At 45.4% G+C, this 19,788-nt stretch overlaps 1 protein-coding gene across 2 annotated transcripts in view; it reads left to right on the forward strand.

Moving 5' to 3' along the window:
* Positions 1-19,788, forward strand: part of LOC115260728 (uncharacterized) — a 243,874-nt gene that overhangs the window by 181,422 nt on the left and 42,664 nt on the right. The window contains exons 2-3 of one of the 2 annotated variants that reach the window (XR_009996239.1): positions 6,330-6,387; positions 6,466-6,588. The exons of the other annotated variant lie outside the window; for it this stretch is intronic. The gene's annotated coding sequence lies outside the window, so the exon portion shown is untranslated. The remainder of the gene's footprint in view (positions 1-6,329; positions 6,388-6,465; positions 6,589-19,788) is intronic. 2 annotated transcript variants of the gene reach the window in all.

The following is a 19,788-nucleotide window of genomic DNA, read 5'->3' on the forward strand; positions in this document are numbered from 1 at the left end:
CTCTTCGTACGCGTTTTTCCTATACAGCGCCCGTTCTCTCGTTGCAAACCCGCTCATTGCAACGCTTTTTGGTTGCAAGTCCGCTAATTGCAAAATTTTACACGTGTTTGCAATTAACAAGCAATCAGGTGTCAAATTTGTGCTGTCAGTGCAGTTCAATGCACTTTACTGTCAAAGTGACGTTGCAATTGGTGAATGGCATTCGCTCGTTGCAAAGTAAACATTTTGCAACGAACGAAGGGCCGCTGTACTTAACCCGGAGCGGTCGCGTCGTGTACTGAGTATACGCACCATGAAAAAAGCTCATTTGTAGTACAAAGCATGTGCATAGTGTCGCTGAGGGTGGCTGAAGACGCGACTGCTCGAGGGTAAAATAGCTTGTCACTTTAACAACCCCCTCTCCCCGTAGGATCGTGACGTATTTAATGGATGGCCTCATGCATGATTTTGGTTTACTTCTATATTTTACCATTTTCGGTGGGGCACTCGTTACCTGTTCTTCAACACTACCGGTTCTCCCAAATGTACGTCTGAGACTTTTTGCTGACAAACTGTCAATTAGGTCATTGAAAAAGCCGCGATTTGGTATGTCGCATGCATAGATTCGGTTAACTTTTATATTTTACCACTTATGACAAGACACCCAAAGTCGGTTCCCGGACAGGACCTGTTGTCCCAAATTTGGTCTGCGACTACTTTTTTGCTAACCTTTCATCAGGTTACAGAAAAAGCTGCTGTTTGATGTGTCGCATGCATGGGTTTGGTTCACTATTATATTTGGACACTTCCGGTGGGACATCCGGAACACTACCGGTTCAGATATGGTCGGAGACAAGTTTCTTGTTAACCTTTCATTAGGTTATCAAAAAAGCCGCGCTCTGATGTGTCGTATGCATGGGTTTGGTTCACTTTTATATAAGGCGATTTCCGACGAGACACCCGGAACTGGTTCCGCAATACAACTGGCAGTCTCCAATGTGGTCTGAGCCTACTTCCTTAATAACCATCCATCAGGGTATTGGAAAAGCCGTGATTTGATATGTCGCATGCATGGGTTTGGTTCTTTTTTATATTTGGCCACTTTCGGCGGGACATCCGGAACAGGTTCCGGAACACTACCGGTTCAGATATGATCTGATACTATTTTCCTGCTAACCGTTCATCAGGTTCCCGAAAATGCCGCTGTGTGATGTGTCACATGCATGGGTTTAGTTCTCTTTTTTATTTGGCAACCTCCGGCGAGACATCCGGAACCGGTTCCGGAATACTACCGGTTCTGATTTGGTCTGAGACTATTTTCCTGCTTACCGTTCATCAGATTATCGAAAATGCCGTGGTTTGATGTGTCGCACGCATGGGTTTGGTTCTCTTTTAAATTTGGCCACTTCCGGCGGGACATCCGGAACCGGTTCTGGAACACTACCGGTTCAGAAATGGTCTGAGACTATTTTCTTGCTTACCATTTATCAGATGATCTAAAAGGGCGTGGTTTGATATGCCGCATGCATGGGTTTGTTGCATTTTCATGTCTTGCCCCTCCCAGCGGTACCGATCTTGAACACCTTAATGGCCAGAACTCCGGAACGGCTGAACCGTTCCGAACCATATTCAATAGGAAACAACGGAACTATATGCCGCGTCGAATGAACCGTTGGTCATTAAAATCGGTTGAGGTTTACTGCCAAAAAGTGATGTGAGTTTTTTGTACACACACATACACACATACACACACACGCACACATATACACACATACACACACACAGACATCACCTCAATTCGTCGAGCTGAGTCGATTGGTATATGTGACTCGACCCTCCGGGCCTTCTATCAAAAAGTCATTTTTGGAGTGAACATATAGCCTTTCCAGTACACTTAGTGTACGAGAAAGGCAAAACAATTACAAAAATATATTTTATGCTAAAAGTACAATTCAGGAATATATTGCTGTATTTTCAAATGTAGTCAGCTTTGCTCAGTAAATGAAAGTGTGAAGAATTAGCATTAAGTTAAAATTCACAAATACAAAGAAATTAAAAAAAAAATCAGTAAATGAAAATTAAGAAAATCCAGTGATGCGGATTCAAAAGCTTTCTATGAGTTGGAGAACTTTTTATTGTCAAATAAGTAGATATGCAGACATGCAGTCGTTACTCGGTTTTCAGGAAGCTCAATGCTGAATTTGTGGAAAATTTTCTAAATTGCTCTTAGTAAAAAGACACGCACACGTTTAATGCTTCCAGTGAGCTACAAGTTCTTTGAAGGAAGCACGATACTAGACAACGGACTAGCATGCAACGCCCAGTGGCACAGCCGAAAACTTTTCCTGACTGTTGCGGCGGGAATCGAACTCACGCTCCTCAGCACGATGCGACTAAGTGCTTGATGACAGTAGTCGCACGACCACGAAACCACTAATAATAAACAAAGCCACTAGTAATAAACAATGTTTGGAATTCCTCCGGGAAGCTTTACTGAAATAACTTCCAACAATGTGTGACGTATTCTATCCGAAAAGTGTTTTAAGATTCATCTTAAACTTCATGATTTTGATTGAAATTTCCATGAACGCATATAAATTAAAAACAAAATTTTCTTATCAAGTCAAAAAAAAAACTTTCATAATTTGGACAAAAGTCAATCCCGATTTTTTGCCACAGAAGTTTCTTATTTATTGGATATTCAAAATCACTAGGAATTTTTTCAGAAATTCGTGTAGCAATCTTTTTTGTTCTTCTTTGCTTCTTGGATATACAAATATTTTCAATCAAGATGTTTGATTATTAAACATGATGGCCTCTTACTCTGGCAGTTCACACAATCTTAAAAAAAAAAAATACTGTTAAATTTAGTCGATCTAGGAACAAGTACACACTTATTTATGATTTAGCTCTTCGGTAATCTTTTCAACCGAGCTCGATCTGTAAATCACTGAATTAGCGACATTTCGGTATTCTTCACAAAAAGTTACTGACCTTCAGTAAAAAGGCTTTACTTTTTACTGAATATGATAACTGCAACAACTGAATTTACAGTTATATTGATAACTTACTGAACATAGCCAAAAATCAGTAAAACCTAGTACCGACTTTCAGTAACGATTGATTTTTTACCGAGTTTTCGTAAGAAATAATCGTTAACATTCGGCTGCCCTTCCGAGCAGCTGTCAAACGACAGTGAGCTTTCTACTCCACCAGCATCATCAATCACCATTCGTTTTTGTAAGAAATTTAGCCATTGCTGCGTTTTTGCCAACTAGGGTAAGTAATTATCCAAAATCTGCAACAAAGTGCACGCTTGGAGTAGATCGGTTTCCCGAAACGGTGCTGATTGTGAGGCTTCTACTGCCAAACAGGCACAACCAGAGCACAACTACTGCAGGAGGCTTCTCAAAATTTGTCTGGTGCATCCATCTTGTTCAGCTTAGAACATTGTTGCAGATTTTGTGCTTCCCTAGTAAGGCAAAGACGATTCATAGGGAAAATCCGCTCAAGGGTCCGAATCAAGTAGCGTCCTAGAGACAACAATCTGCTAGGAGATCATGAGAAATACTAGGAATGATTAATAAATATAATAAATAATCGAGGATGATGTGGATTCTATTTGAAAAATCGGGTAGCCCTGTAGCAGTAAACAAATAATGAACCGAAAAGTCAGTAAATTTGTTACGAAAAATTACTGGGGCTTTCGGTAACTATTGACACATCTTGAATTTTATAGTTTACTGACTTTTCTGTAACGACAAAACTACCGAGAAGTCAGCAGTTCAAAACCCCAGTAAAATTTAACCGGAGTCGGTAATCTGAAGTAGCTGTACATACATTTTTTAATAATCCTAGAAACAAAGAATCTTGAAATGTCAGGGAATTTTAATGATTCAGTTGACATTCTGGACTTGTATTTCAATACTTTTGATATTTCTCTATTATTTAAAAATCGCCCCCTTTTTAGTATTTTCGCCCCCCAATTTTGGTTTTTCACATTTTCGCCCCCCCCTCGGTGTGATTTTCGCCCCCTGGGGGGCGATTTCGCCCACTTTGGGAATCACTGGGTTAAACCAATTCACCATCACCGGCATCGCCTAAGCCGGTTACGTAAGACTAAATTAGCAGCTGCGGTAAATAAATAAATAATAATAACATATTCCCATCAATCACAGCTTCGGTACTATTAACACTAGACTTGCTTCTGTCTCTACCTGCAAACACGTACTTCGTCTTGGTCGATCTCGCCTCGCTGGCGTCCTCTTCAGAGGAGCACAAACTCCCTCCACTTCCCCCACGATACCGATTAGAACAATACCGCCGGAAATGCCAAGGAGCATATGCAATTCTGTGATGCTAGAACCATTCCTCTGCACGCCAGATCTCCAAATCGCTTCTTCGAGTGCAAGGTAAAACCGTAAATTTGAAAGAGCGTCACCCTACTTAATCCATCCAATGTCACGAATGATTTAGTCAATTCGAATCAATAGTCAAAAACGAAATTTGTCTACGATCGGATCATGCACAGGTTGAACATTTGATCGGTCGTTGATCGGCCCTCACGAAAACCAGCCTTGCATTCGCCAATGAAGGACCGCTCAAAAGGCCTCAGTCTATTAAAAGGGTTACCCTTTGTGATTAGTACATTCTAGTTAGTGTTCTCTGCAGTAAATTGGGCATATTAGTCCATCCAACTAGCCGCAGTACTAATATGTTTTATTGCTGACGCTCCCTGGAATGTATATACAATTAGCTACAATTTCGGCGCACACGTTTGTGTTCCCGTAGCGATGGTTCAGATAGCCCCAAGCATTTCGTCTGTTTGTCTATGCACTGATTCTTTATAAAAGCCAATCCAATAACGTCACTTCTGGCATGAGTGTAACAAACCGCTGTCGCCAAACCGCTACATAGTCAAATTGGCTGAAACCTACCCCCACTGCTGGCACTGTGCCCCCAAGGTTTATTGCCCCTCCAGTGTCGAGCACCATCTGTCGTTGTCGTCGACTACTGAACAGCAGTTTCCGCTCCGACAAAATGTGGCAGATCGTGTTTCCACATCATCAACGAAAATGCAGCCGCTGAAAGGATGCACTGCACTACTGTTGATACCTACAAAGAGAGAGAGCTTCATAAATATTGCATGAAATAAAGCGCATTGCACGGTGAGTTGATTTTGCCGTTCCCGTCGTCGTGGTACTCTATGCTTCCCACATACCTCCACGGGGACGACTGAGCGCGAGCAACAAGTGCATAACTCTTGGCTTTGCAACTTAATGCCATATGTGCATAGCGACCGCCCACCCGCCCGGAGTTCGAGTTCGCCGGCATGTGGAACTGCGACCACAATGCATTTCAATTAGGTTAATGCTAGCTCAGAGATCAAACAGCCCCGTCTCGATTGATTACATTTTCGTTGGAACCATTTCAACGAGAAATTGCACCGTTGTTCTATTTGTTGAAATTTGATGTCGTTCTGAATGTAAGATGATCTCTGAAACAAGAAGCGAATCAAAATGAATGGAATGGTCGTTTGGATTTGGAAGAACCTTAATTTAATATCATTGTATATTCAGTCGAAAGAAATTGGTTTCAATTCTACCTAATGGTACGACATTTCATTGAAATTGGCGTACACGTGGCAGCGTAACTTTTACCAGAATTCAACTCCAAACTTGGTTGTTAATGGAGCGAAGTGAACCCAAAAATAATCCTTGCTAAACTACACAACCATTTTGAAATGGTCGTTGCAGTGTTGAGTGGTTGTGTAGCTAAAAGAAAAAATTCTCAAAATTGTTAAACTAGCGAACAGCAGGCATGAAAACTCCATCTATCCTCCCATGGGCAAATCCGGAGAAATTATTCATGACAGTAGACAGTAGACAATACAATCCCTGAAGAAGGCCACAGCCAAAAGGCCGAAACGTCGGAACAGTATAACATACTTGTCTTGACTTAGTGACTGAGAAAGCCAATCCAAAATAGTTAAACTACACACCTGGATCATCAATTTGAAAATTAAATTCTGTGAAAAATGGATGGAAGAAATCCTGAAGTCATTTGCGGTAAACACATGAAAGGATGTCAGGACTAATGAGACCCCCCCCCCCTCCTTCAACTGCCTCAAGGTCAGCGACAAGCGTACGCGCTTGACTATCGCGGTCAAGGAAAACACCCGAGCTCTTTGCTCAGAACTCAAATCATGCACAATTTATAATAGAGTAGGTTCCATCACTTGTAAATATAAAGCCATCAAAAATAAAAACCTGTTTTCAAAGCATACTCAAATGTCATGAAAAATAGGAAATATTTGTTAAATTTAAACATTTTTTTCTCTTCCTTGACAGATCAAGCTGGATTACGACGAAAGTCAAAATGACCAGCAACAGACTACAGAAATTTCCGGTAATATTCATAGCTTGGTCAAGCACACTTCACGATTTATTAATAATTTCCTTTTCCTCCTCTCCAATCCATCCACAGAGTGGGACACCGGCTGGCAGCACGGACCGGAAAAGGTGATCGTAGAAGTACGAGAGACAGCGACTGAGTCTATAACTTTTCTAGAGACAAGCACTGTAAATAATTCCACTGAAACACTAGAGGGTAAGCAGATCAAAGTAACCAACTGAAAACTTCCATTTATTTGTCGATGTTCAATGTTCGTTCATGCTGCTTATGTAGGTTGTTGATGCTGGATGGTCCAAGGTGGACCTGATTGGCTCTCGCTTATTGGTCCCCCACCTAAACCAAACTTGTGTGGCCGGACAACTTTTCCAATCAAATTTCGATTCTCTCCAATATCATCGGTACCTATCTATGTCTGATGAGGGCGGGGGGGGGGGGGGACGATGTTCCGGCGACAGATATTCGATAAAAGTGTCAAAGACAAACAAACACCGTGACATGCAACCAAGCAGGATAAGTTAGCAGTTTACCTTCTGTCCATGTTCGGCGGATGGGTTGAAAGCAAATAAAACTTATTGCCGAGTACTTTTACATATGTGGTAACAATACTGAGAACACAGTTTGGTGAGTAAGTTGTCGTGTATGGAAAATTTAGCACATGGAGACGCATGGTTGTTAAATGACACCTTTTTTCATGGTCATCCGCTTAATCTATAGGATACAGGAAAATATACTCATTATTGCCAAATATCCACGAGCCAAACCATATTTGAAATATGTGGTGGCAAATTAACACATGGAGAGTATGTGTTCACGGTTCGCCGGATCGAAGAACCAACACAAAACAAATGTAGAACCTGCCGAATCAGCTGCAGTTGGTTCGCCAGAAGATGAACATCATTATTTTGGGTGAACCACACAGTTATACAAGTGGGCAGGATTCATCTTCTAGTTTAGAAATTTTGAATTCCTCAACAGAAGCTGAAGCTTAAGATTCAAGGAAAGAGCGAAGTCCGTTGTCCGAGCTTTGCAAAAACACAGATTAGCGTCGGGTCAAATTCTGCTATACTCTGACCTACGAGATGAATACGCTCCTCGCCACCATGGAGTTGGTTTACTGCTCAGTGCTCACGCCCACGTGGCGTTCATGAAGTGGGAACTTATTAATAAGAGGATAATTGTAGCCAGAGCCAAAACACGGATTCTAAACCTTGCCATCCTATGTTACGCGCCAACCGATGCTGCCGAATTGCAAGACAAAGAGAACTTCTACTGTCAACTGAATAATGTCGTGGATAAGATTTCAAAAGGTGATATCAAGATCCTAATGGGCGACTTCAACGCGAAGGTTGGTTCCGACAACTCGGACTATGAGCACGTCATGGGACGCCATGGCCTTGGAGAAATGATCGAGAACAGAGGGCTGTTTGCAGAGTTTTGTGGCAGCAATGATATGGTGATTGGGGGATCGCTTTTTCCCAGTACCCAGTACACAAAGTGACATGGGTTTCCCATGATGATGTGACGGAAAATCGAATCAACCACATCTGCATCAGTCGGAAATGGAGACGAAACTCTCTTGATGTGTGGAACAAACGTAGCACTGACATTGTGTTCGACCATAAAATACGGTAACGGATCTCGCAGGGGATTGCCACAAAGTGACGGACTCTCATGTATTTGAAGAACGCTCTTTTTTCTTCTTCCTCTAAACCATGGGGGAATAATCTGCTCAACAGACACCTGGGCGTGTTCGTTGACGGTTGACGTAGCACGGTGGATGATCGACGCACACTGCGTACTTCGGGCGGTTTTGGCCTGGCGGTTTGGATGGATCCAGGCGGATTACTAAATCGACGCACTTCCTGATGGAGGCGCCGGGCGGTATGGAGGGACCCTGGCAGTTCGTCGGATCGATACTCTCCGTTTGACGGCCGGACGGTATGGAGGGACCAGGCGGCTGCCGGCTCGATGCTCTGCGTTTGACGGGCTGGACGGTATGGAGGGACCCTGGCGGTTCGTCGGATCGATACTCTCCGTTGAATGGGCCGGGCGGTATGGAGGGACCGAGCGGTTGCCAGATCGATGTTCTCCGATGGATGGGCCGTGCGGTAGGGAGGGACCTGGCGGTTGCCGGATCGGTGCTTTCCGTTTGACGGGTCGGACTGTATGGAGGTACTAAGTGGCTGCCGGTTCGGTGTACTCTCCGATAGAGGGGCCGGGCGTGGGGGGACCTGCCGGTTTGCCGGATCGGGGCTCTCTGATAGAGAGGCCGGGCGTGATGGAGGGACCTGACGGATGCCGGATCGATGCTCTCCGTTTGACGTGCCGGACGGTATGGAAGGACCAGGCGGCTGCCGGTTCGGTGCTCTCCGATAGAGGCCGGGCGTGATAGAGGGACCTTGCGGTTTGCCGGTTTGCATGCAGGCGTGTTTCCTGGTTCACTACCAGAAGGTGAGCGTAGTCTATATCCAAAATGGCGCCGGAAGGTACGCGTGGTACGGCCTTTGTCGTCCTTTTGTCCTCCTAGGCTCCTCAAAATGGCGGCGATGACGGCGTTCTTGCCCGGTATCGATTACCGGTTTTTGGAAGTCCGACGTTGATGTCTAGGTTGTTCCGGTGATAGAAAAAGAAGAAAAGGCCCGTTTTTGGACCTATGGCGCATTATTGAACATGTCTCCTCCTGGTTATTCCCACCCCCCGATTACCACACAAGTACACCATATTTTTTTGCCCAGTTCTTTTAAAAATTACCTTTTCTTTTATAATCAATTGCACTTTTACTTTAAACTAGCAATGTACAAAACACTAGGTTTATTTTAATATCGTTTTTAGAGGCGCGCACTTCCTATATCTGTGGTTGCTGATGGACAGAAACTTTCTCCTTGTCTTCTAACCACTTTACCCGAATAGGTAGAAGATTCAAGTAATCCCGAAGTTTGACAACTGGCACTCTATCCACTTAAAAAGATAGTTACTCTTACGGTTAGATCAACTAGTTACTCAAACCGCTGTCACCGAGTGTGAGTGTGAGCACCCGAAACGAGTGCTATTCAAATAAGCGAAAGACTCCCTTTGACAGCTAAGGATGTCGCCACCAGTAAGGCTGTCAGTTCGTCTATCAGGGCCGGATTAATGCTTTAGTGGCTTACTGGCAGGTGAAGGAAATAAACAGGAAGGTTGTGGAGGAGCCTACAAGCTACAAATGTGGAACCAGCGGTTACAAGAATGATGAGCAGGATGAATGTGGATGTGTAGCTTTTGTTCCTTTGCCAGTCCGATTGAGGATCCATTATGAATTCCCGTTTGCCGATATCCAATTATTCGGGTCCGTTAGAGCTTTTGGATCAGAAGAGGGTCAGTGTCAGCCACTCTCGAGGAAGAGCAGCTAACGAAAAATTGCCAGTGCCGGGGCTGGGATCGAAGCCATGATCATCCACTTCAGAAGTGTACGTGTGACCACTGCACCACGGGCCCCTGCAACTGAACTTTTGTGGCAAAAAGCCAGAACTACTCAAACCACGCCTGCTTCAAACTGCACAGCAAGTATCAAGAACTGATACCGCGTGTACAGCGACTTGGCCTTCCCGTTTGTAAGGCCCTATTAGCCAGCACACAGGAGGACGTGCCGGTATGAGGTCTCCCCCTGCCCCGACCTTGCTGGAACTCCTTTCCAAACGCGGGCTCGGATCCAATCCAGGTGTCAAAGTGTCAAGCGACCCGTGCCGAGAAATGAGTGATCGAGGGAGTGAAAAAGATTCTCGGTCGTTAACGGAGCCTGTGGGATACCTCCCAAGTAACCAGTAGGCACTATTATTCGCCGTACGTGCTAATAGAGTGCTCTCATCAAACTGACGTGCTCTATATTGGCCGAGTAATAGCCCTGTATGCCCATAGAGACGAAATAAAGTGCTAATGGTTACTTGGGCACCCCCACAGTATGTTGTACCTTACCGCGTTGAGGCAGTGCTCTGGTGTGGCGGGCCTTCTTTCCCGTGCGATTCAGGAGATTTAATATGTGGCAAAATAAAAACAATCAAAATTGAAGGAGTTATAGTGGCGAGGCTAACCCTTTCACACGAAGCGGATGGTCTAAGTCTCCGTTGAGGAGAGCGGAAGGGGGCGTAGGAAGCTGCGCACGCAGTGCCAGCGAGATGGCAATCCGATCTCCTTCCCGGCTAATTTGTCAGGTGAGGTAGTGGATGGAGCGTGGTTGATGAGGGCCATCAACCAAAACCGAGATGGGCTCTCTGCGCTGGAAGTGGCTGAGCAACAGTTTGCTTGTATCAATGACTTTGCATCATCGAAGCCCAACATCAGCAAGGACCTCAAGCATGCCCAGATGCAAGTGCTGAGGTGACTTCGAAAGTCAATGATGGCAGCCAAGCAAAGCCATGACAAACTCATGGTTCTGCAGCAACGGCTGAACCCGCGAAGACAGAATTCAGAAACCTATCCAGACGGAGGCCTTCGCTTTCGTGGGTAGCCCGTGGATGCTATTGCTTACGACAATGAGACAGCCGTTAGGTGAAGCCAGGCGGCGCCCGCAAGGCCGAGCGGCTGTCACCCTAAAGATCGGCAGTAAAGCAGGCAAGTCGGTCCCCAGCCTCGCGTACTGGAAAGACGGGAAGAGTGGGCCTGAGATGACCGACACGTACCTACCTTTCCTTGTTGGCTACAAAGTAACTTTACTCCAATGCCGAGCGTATAGTAGAGCACCATCTTCGTCGGTGTTGGGCGATGTTCCTCCAGTTTCCCCGAAAGTGTAGGGATCGTAGATCTTCTTCAACCGCGTGCAGCCAGCGAGTTCGCGGCCGCCCACGAAGTCGCCTACCTCTACCGGGTTCTCTGCTGAATATTGTTTTCGCTATTCTTTCTTCCAACATTCGCACTACGTGTCCAGCCCACTGAAGTCTGCCGTATTTTATACGTTTCACAATAGTCGCATCTTCGTACACTTGGTACAACTCGTGATTCATGCGTCTGCGTCACACTTTATTTTCTTGTTTCCCACCGAGAATTGTCCGCAGCACTTTGCGCTCAAAAACTCCAAAAGCTTTTCGTTCTACCTCCTTTAACGTCCTCGCTTCGTGACCGTAGAAGGCAACCGGAAGAATCAGCGTCTTATACAGAGCAAATTTTGTTTGCGTTTGCAAGTTGCGGGACCTAAGCTGGCTACGCAATCCGTAAAAGGCCCTATTCGCAGCTGCAATACACCTTTTCACTTCACGGGAAACGTCATTGTCACATGTCACAAGTGTTCCAAGATAAACAAATTCTTCAACAACTTCAAACACTTCCCCATCAATCACTACCTCAACACTAACACCACTAGGCCTGCTTCTGTCTCTACCCGCTATCATGTACTTCGTCTTGGTAGAGTTAATCGTCAAGCCTATCCTCGCTGTCTCTCTCTTCAGAGGAGCATAAGCTTCCTCCACTGCCCTACGATCGATGTCGATGAGATCAATATCGTCCGCAAAACCGAGGAGCATGTGCGACCGTGTGATGATAGAGCCATTCCTATGCACGCCTGACCTCCTAAGCGCTCCTTCGAGTGCAATGTTGAACAATAAATTTGAAAGAGCATCCTCCTGCTTCAATCCATCCAAGGTCACAAACGACATAGACACTTCGTCCGCGATCCGAATACTTGATTTTGATCCATCCAGCGTTGCGCGTATCAGCCCAATTAGTTTCGCCGGAAAACCATGTTCTGACATTATCTGCCAAAGCTCATTTCTTTTCATTGAATCGTACGCTGCTTTAAAATCAATGAACAGATGGTGATTCTGCAAGTTATATTCCCGAAATTTATCTAGGATCATCCGCAGGGTAAACATTTGATCCGTCGTTGATCGGCCCTCGCGAAAACCAGCCTGGTATTCGCCGACGAAGGACTCCTCAAGAGGTCGCAGTCTGTTGAACAGGACACGCGACAGTATCTTATATGCCGAATTTAAAAGGGTCATCCCTCTGTAATTGGCACACTCCAGTCTGTGCCCTTTCTTGTAGATTGGGCATATGAGGCCATCCAACCAACTAATGGGCAATTCTTCATCCTCCCAAATCTTTATAATAATCTGGTGGATTGATTGATGTAGCTGCTCGCTTCCGTCACGGAAGATGTTGAATAAGACGTTAAAGTGGAGGCGATATGCGTACATTTTACTTGCGGCTAAATGGAGGCATGCACGCATATGGCCTCCACTTTACCATCTCATGCACCATCTTATCCGATTACTGGTTGTCTGGGGATGCGAAGCGATGCCAAACTCGTGGAGCCGACGTACACAGTATTAGACTTATTCGTACGGGCTAAATGATCCTCGAGCTCAAGTGCGATAAAGAGGGCATGGGCATCGCCCACAAAAGTCTGGTGAAAGAGATCCTTGGTGAGGGAGTCGAGGTGAGGGTTCTTACAGCAAAGGCAACTCTGAAGGTGAAGAACCTTCTTCTTTGTGGCTCTACGTTCCCACTGGAACTTGGCCTGCCTTATCTTCAGCACTTCCACAGTCATCAATTGAAGGACTTTATTCGCTCGCCATTGCATGCATTTATACATTGTGAGGCAAGAACACTATGCCCAGGGCAGTCGAGAAAAGTTCCCGACCAGAACGGGAATCAAATCCGCCATTTACGGATTGACAAGCCAAAGCCTCATTCACAAGTCTAACTGGAAACCCCCAAAGAACCTAGATAAGATCATTGACGCGGAAGAGCTCGTCACGGCACTGCCGCAACAGTGCAGGTGGTCAACGCAGCCGTTCAACTACGAAAAAGCCCGGCAGGGACACAAGCAGCCTTGTTACAGCAACCTGTGGCGGACGTAAATAAGTCCGTCAAACTAGGGAAGCTCGAGGTGAGTTGGTCAGTATACCAATTGGTCAGTTAACTAACCTTGCACGAGCCACCGGAGGTTTGCCTCAGGTGTCTGGACACAAGTCATGGGACTGTAAAGGCCCTGACAGGAGCAATATGTGCAGGAGATGCGGCGGCGTAGACCAAAAGGCACAAGGTTACACGAATCCACCCGCGTGTTTGATTTGCTCCAGGAAATCCGCGAACAACAATCACCCAACGGGAGGTGCACGGTACCCGGCCTTCAGGAGAGCCGTAACTGACAAATCACAGAACAGGTAAGGCACCTGAACCTGAACCACTGTGACGCAGCTCAAATGGGACCCATACCCATACCCGCCAGTAGCGGCAATTGGGTCGCGGATGGGTCCGAAAAATGGCGGCCACATGGACGACGGATAAATGACCCGTCCAGGAGTTAGTGTCTACTATATACGAGGGCTTCGTGATCGCCAAAGTAAACGGGGTTTACTTCACGTCTCCGTGATGGTCGATCGAGCGGTTTACGCAGATGCTAGACTGTATCACGACCGTGCTGACAGGGCGAAGGCCGGTGGTAATAGCGGAGACTTCAATGTCTGGGCAATGGAATTGGGAAGCCGTTTTACGAACCAGCGTCGATCTGGCTAATGTTGGTATCAAAAGCACATTTACTCGGAACAGAGCGGAGTCCTGGCCTGACAAGTAGTTCGAACTGGAGAGTAGACGATGACTACACCCACAGTGATCACCTGCGGTTCGCTATAGTATCAACTACGACAATAGCAGGCAGCGGGTAGAGGAAGAAGTGGCTAGGCCAAAGACAAGCTCTCGTAGGTGAAAAACTTAATGGTGGACTCAAGCGATTGCGAACAAGCACCGCGTCTGCCTATGGTATAGGTGGCGGATACAGCGGGCACGAACTGAGGAAGAGCGAAACGAACGGCGGATAGTATTCGCCACTGCCAAAGCCGTGCTGAAGATCGAGGTAAGGGCAAGCAAAAAGGCCGTCTTTGACAAGGGACTGGGGGTGGCGATGACGAGAGGGTCAGCGATGAGGAACTTGCGGGGATAACAAAGCCCCTTAGTGTAGGTTAGACCTCAAATCCGGACAGAGTTCCGAACTTGGTATTATCATTTGTTTTTCATTACTCCCTTGTATTTTCTTGAGTTCCAGGTGATCACAATTTAGTTTGATTTGCATTTATTTTGACATACATACATTTATTTGCTCAAAGTCACATTTAAAATAAGGCATCGACAATAGTACGCCTTTTGTTTGTCGCATTGTCATAAATTTTCGATTCAGGGTAAATTGAGCTATTTCAGCTTAATTAAGTGAAAAATGCAACTATTTATCTTTATTTGGACTCGAAAGCTTTGCCGAAACGCAAGCACAAAACAGTTTCATGCGACAATGGCAAAAGACATTTCCGTGTGAAGCCATAAATTTTAACTTAAAAAGAAAATTGCTTTTTGTAGCGTCTTGCATGGAATCGAAAAATATGTACCTCCCCGTTCATATTCCACTCTCCATCGACCTTTCACCGTCGCGTCGTGGAGCACTTCCTATCTGACGGTTGAGAACCAAAATTCCATCATTACATGTGCAGATAGATATGAATATATGCTGGACTGGAACACATGCGAAATCATCCGTTCTCGAAACACAAGACGGAGCAAATGGCTTGCGATAAATAACAAACAATTGAACCAGTGTTGCAGAAGTCGCCCCGATGCGATGCGGTGGGACCTTTCACGTGGTGGTGGGTAAGGATGCTTTTACGCCATCGTCGCGCCCTGGTGCCGGTGGTGAGGCTGCAAGGCATTGCAGACAAATGCCCCGGACAGACAAAGGAAAGTGCTCCCATTGGCGCTGTTCTGGCATTTGCTGGGAAATATTTCGATTTCGTACATGTGACAACAATCTCCGGAATGGATCGATTACATGTTCCTTTGGGGTAGTCTTTAAGGTTTGCTAACCGATGATACGGTGTGCTCAATAGATAGCAACATCCACCTGAACCAGGGGCCATGTAAGCAGCGTGTTCAAACAACGAGCAGAAATACGGTACACAGTGTTTGCTTCTATCTAATTCTGACCCTTGTAAAACCATTTACGAGCGGTCTTTATCACCGTGCCACTAAGTGCCAGAAAATTGTCTCACATAAAATGTCGTTTGCAGATTGCTTACAACCCGGTTTATGTGAACTGAACTCGTTTCGACAAACGAATTTAAATGACAAATGCGCTTCCGCTTGTATTTTTAAATTGAAGAAACGGAACTCGAAGAAAATGTTTTTCAATTGCCATGAGGTAGTATCAGAGTCGCCGACCAGTGGCGTACCCAGAAATAGATATATACACTCAATTTAAGCCGTAGGTTCAAAATAGCGGTGCAGTCGAAAAATGTGTTCATCACAAAGCATTTTATACTGGAAATTAGTTCCACATTTTTTAAACTCTGGGGGATGATTACTCTATCAATTTGTGTATTTGGGATAGTGCGAAGCTCTTTAAAAGTGTGAGAAAAGCTTCCCACTTAAACACATGGGAGTCAATGTTCATCAGCAATGCCCAAAAGCCGCTGATGAATGAAGACGATCCTCCCATCATGTCGAGTCTATTCGATCTCATCGACACGAATCGGCTGCAGTAACATTCTCTCTCTCCCCGGACCCGGATTAGTACGAACAACATCGCAATCAGTCGGACATTGCCCCGTAGATGGGCTGCATCGAGCCCGAAACCGGTCGGCATTAAGGTAATTTTTTAATTATTTTGACGATTGTAAGAACCATAAGTGTCGTGTCTTGTCTCGCGTCGCGTTTCGTGAATGGGATGATTACTCTCTTCTATTTTTTTAGGCAACAATGGTCTGGCCACGTCAGGTTGCAGGTCAATGTGGGGAAAGAAAATGAAGTGATGCTTGCAATCGTTTGTATCATCAAACGATGTATCTGACCGATATATCTGTGTGTCTGTACAAATTCATGCGGATGTCGGAGTGTTGGTGTGATATAGGTGGCAAAGGGTTCACACATTCTGGAAAAACTTGTAATTAGAAGGAACGAAATGTTTCTAATTGACAAATTGAGAGATGAAATTTGTGAAAAAAATCGCGATCTGGTGGGATTCGTCAATGAACCCCTACTGGAACTTGTGAATATTACGCAACTCACTATAACAATCCGTTTCCGACATTCTTAGCAAACTGCAGTAGAATCACTTGATAATGGGACCTCGCAATACAGGCGACTGGCTCCGCCAAAGCTCCACTCCTCAATGAGGCAGCAACACACTCACTGTCTCGTCATGATAGGTCATGATTAACGAGCCTGGATTAAACAAAGAGGAGAAACGTCAAAATTGGAACAGTCGATTCAATGTCATCCCCATAGTTCCAATCGAGCAAAAGACCTGTCAAAACGACCAGGATTCGCCACTTTGGTATACTCGAGACACTTTAGTCATGAGGATTGCTGTCACCGATGCTTACTAGGGGAAGGACATGCGAGGGGAATATCACTAATCATTATTCACGCCCCACATTCTCCTTCTTCTCCGAAAAAAAAGTAGTCATCAAACAGGCTTGTGATTTGTTTCCACAATGTACCCCAAATCTTCGCTATTGCTTCCATTTGCAATGGCTTCCATTATCATCATTCTTGATTCCCACGCCGACAGATACCGGATTGGCCAGCTAACAAAAAATCCGGAAGATCGGTCGCCGGAGGCATCATAGCAAGAGCTCCTCAAATTAATGACAAAAATTGTTCGTAAGTACCTACCTGATCTAAGCACCTTTGAAAGAAAATAAAATTTTCTTTTCAAAAAGTGCTCGTATGTTTCTCTGCGATGCATTCGATATGAAAAAGTAAAAAAAGTGCACTTTGCCTATGCTGCGCCATGGAAAATTTTGGCGGAGTCACGTTTTTCATAGGGTTCTCATTCCTGCCACCAGATGCGGAGGGATCGTAGCTTCCGTTGGATTTTCCTATGGCTAGGAAACCTCAGATCAATTTTCAACGTAAACGCGTGCGTAGCCCAAGTGGTTCTACTTCAAAAAGTTCATTTTCGTAGGGTAACTTCTGTATAGGTTACCTTGCAAACCCAGTTTTGCTTCTTTCATTATAAATAAAGTGTCGTGCCTCGAGCTTGCTATATCTACGAGTAACGTTAACAGTATGTTTCAACCTTTCCTCATGGATGCCTTCAAGCAAGCTCTTGTATTCAGTATCTTTTCGCTGATATTTGGCAGTATTGCTACGATGTTTACATCATCTGAAGTATATCAAACATTATTTTAAGATGCTTCAGTTTAATGGATTACTTGGGTAGTACAGTTCATGGATAACTTAACATAGAATTGCACCTAACCCAACTCTGCATGAGCAGAATTTGTCATGAGTTGACTGATTGACATGTGTCAGAGTCTCCATTTGACCTTCTATGCACCTTTGAGTGTTCCATCGCATACTTTGCGTATTCAGGCGTCCCTGCTCAAAAATGGGGGAACCTGTACTAATTGGTTGCGACCACATTTTATGGATAACTCGCTTCCATTGCTACTCCAAGTCCAAGAGAGTTTCATTGTGGTTTTGTTATTACAATGCCCTCCATTGTGGTATACCATAACTATTGCTTTGAAAGAAGCTTGTCCTCTTCGGTCTGTGCGGATCACCAGAGGTATTCCTAAATGGAACTCTGATCTGTTAGTTCAAAATATCTTCGGATAAACCATTCTGTTGAATAGTTACGAGTCTCTAGCTTCCGCCCGAGAATTATAGCTATATAATCGACTTAGTGGGCCCTTAAAAGCTCTGCTTACTTCAAATCTCCAGGAGGAAATGGGGGTTTGTCCTATTTTTCTCCAAAGGAATTTTAGTATGTCAAACAAGTTTTGAACTCTTGTAGTTTTCTATTGGGTGTTTTCTATTGGGTGTTTTCATTGCGCGAAATTACTCGATAGTTTTATCCCTAAAGGGTGCGCGCGTTGTTAGAAAGAAGGAATGAGTTCCTGGTTACCTCTTTCTTTCTGAAATGCTTGAAACGCATTGTCGATTATCCCATATGTGATGTTCGTCTGGCTGACATGCCTATTCATGTGAACTCACATGCCTTCCAATGTGGGATGTTCACAGTGACTCTTTTACACAAAGTTATATACCTTTTGGCACGGTCAAGGCTGGGTATGCTGCGCAATTCAGATCCCATTGTGATCCACTAGCCTCAGCCCAGCAACTCCTATCCCTACATACTCGCGGTACCGGCCGGAAACTATGAGCAACCTTAGGGAAGATCGGGTAAACAACCCCGGTGAGAACTTTTATCATAAGCTGACAGGAAAGGGGGGTTTGCTTAGGTAAACCTGAGCGTCTGTTCTCCAGGAGGAGTGGCTCACAACACCGTCTGATCCCCATGTTAGGGGCGGCTGATCTGCGTTTGAGTGCCAGGGAAGGACTCTAAGCTCAACTGTGCACTATGGTCCTCCGGAAAGTAGGGGGTTGGTGTCAGGCCCTACGAGCCAGCCATAAAAAAAACATTATAACGGAAATCAGCAACAGAATAATACGAACCGAGACCAACGGCAACGACCCAGCAAACAAAAAGGGCTTGCGATTGGAAACTCGGTACGTGGAACTGCCGATCTCTCAACTTCATTGGGAGCACTCGCATACTCGCCGATCTACTGAAGGACCGCGGATTCGGCATCGTAGCGCTGCAGGAGGTGTGTTGGACAGGATTCATGGTGCGAAAGTTTAATGGTAATCATACATCTACCAGAGCTGCGGCAACACACACGAGCTGGGAACAGTTTTCATCGTGATGGGTGATATGCAGAGGCGCGTGATCGGTTGGTGGTCGATCTACGAAAGAATGTGCAGGTTGAGGATCAAGAGCCGATTCTTCGACATTAGCATAATAAACGTGCACAGCCCTCACTCCGGATGCATTGATGATGACAAGGACGCATTTTACGCGCAGCTCGAACGCGAGTCATATCGCTGCCCAAGCCACGACGTCAAGATCATCATAGGAGATTTAAACGCTCTCCAACACAGCCTCCCTTATCGTTACACCTGAAGATCACCACAGCAGACGGAATCTCAAATCGACCACGTTCTGATTGACGGGCGGCACTTCTGCGACCTTATCGACGTCAGGACCTATCGTGGCGCCAACATCGACTCCGACCACTATCTGGTGATGGTCAAACTGCGCCCAAAACTCTCCGTTATCAACAATGTACGGTACCGGCGACCGCCACGGTACAAACTAGAGCGACTGAAACAACCGGATGTCGCCTCAGCATACGCGCAGAATCTCGAGGCCGCGTTGCCAGACGAGGGTGAGCTCGATGAGGCCCCTCTAGAGGACTGCTGGAGTACAGTGAAAGCAGTCATCAACGATGCAGCCGAGAGCACCATCGGGTACGTGGAACGGAATCGACGGAACGAATGGTTCGACGAAGAGTGCAGAATGGTTTTGGAGGAGAAGAACGCAGCGAGGGCGGTAATGCTGCAGCAAGAGACTCGACAGAACGTGGAACGTAA

This window comes from Aedes albopictus, chromosome 1 (genome assembly GCF_035046485.1).
Source record: "Aedes albopictus strain Foshan chromosome 1, AalbF5, whole genome shotgun sequence".
NCBI classification, from domain to species: Eukaryota; Metazoa; Arthropoda; class Insecta; order Diptera; family Culicidae; genus Aedes; species Aedes albopictus.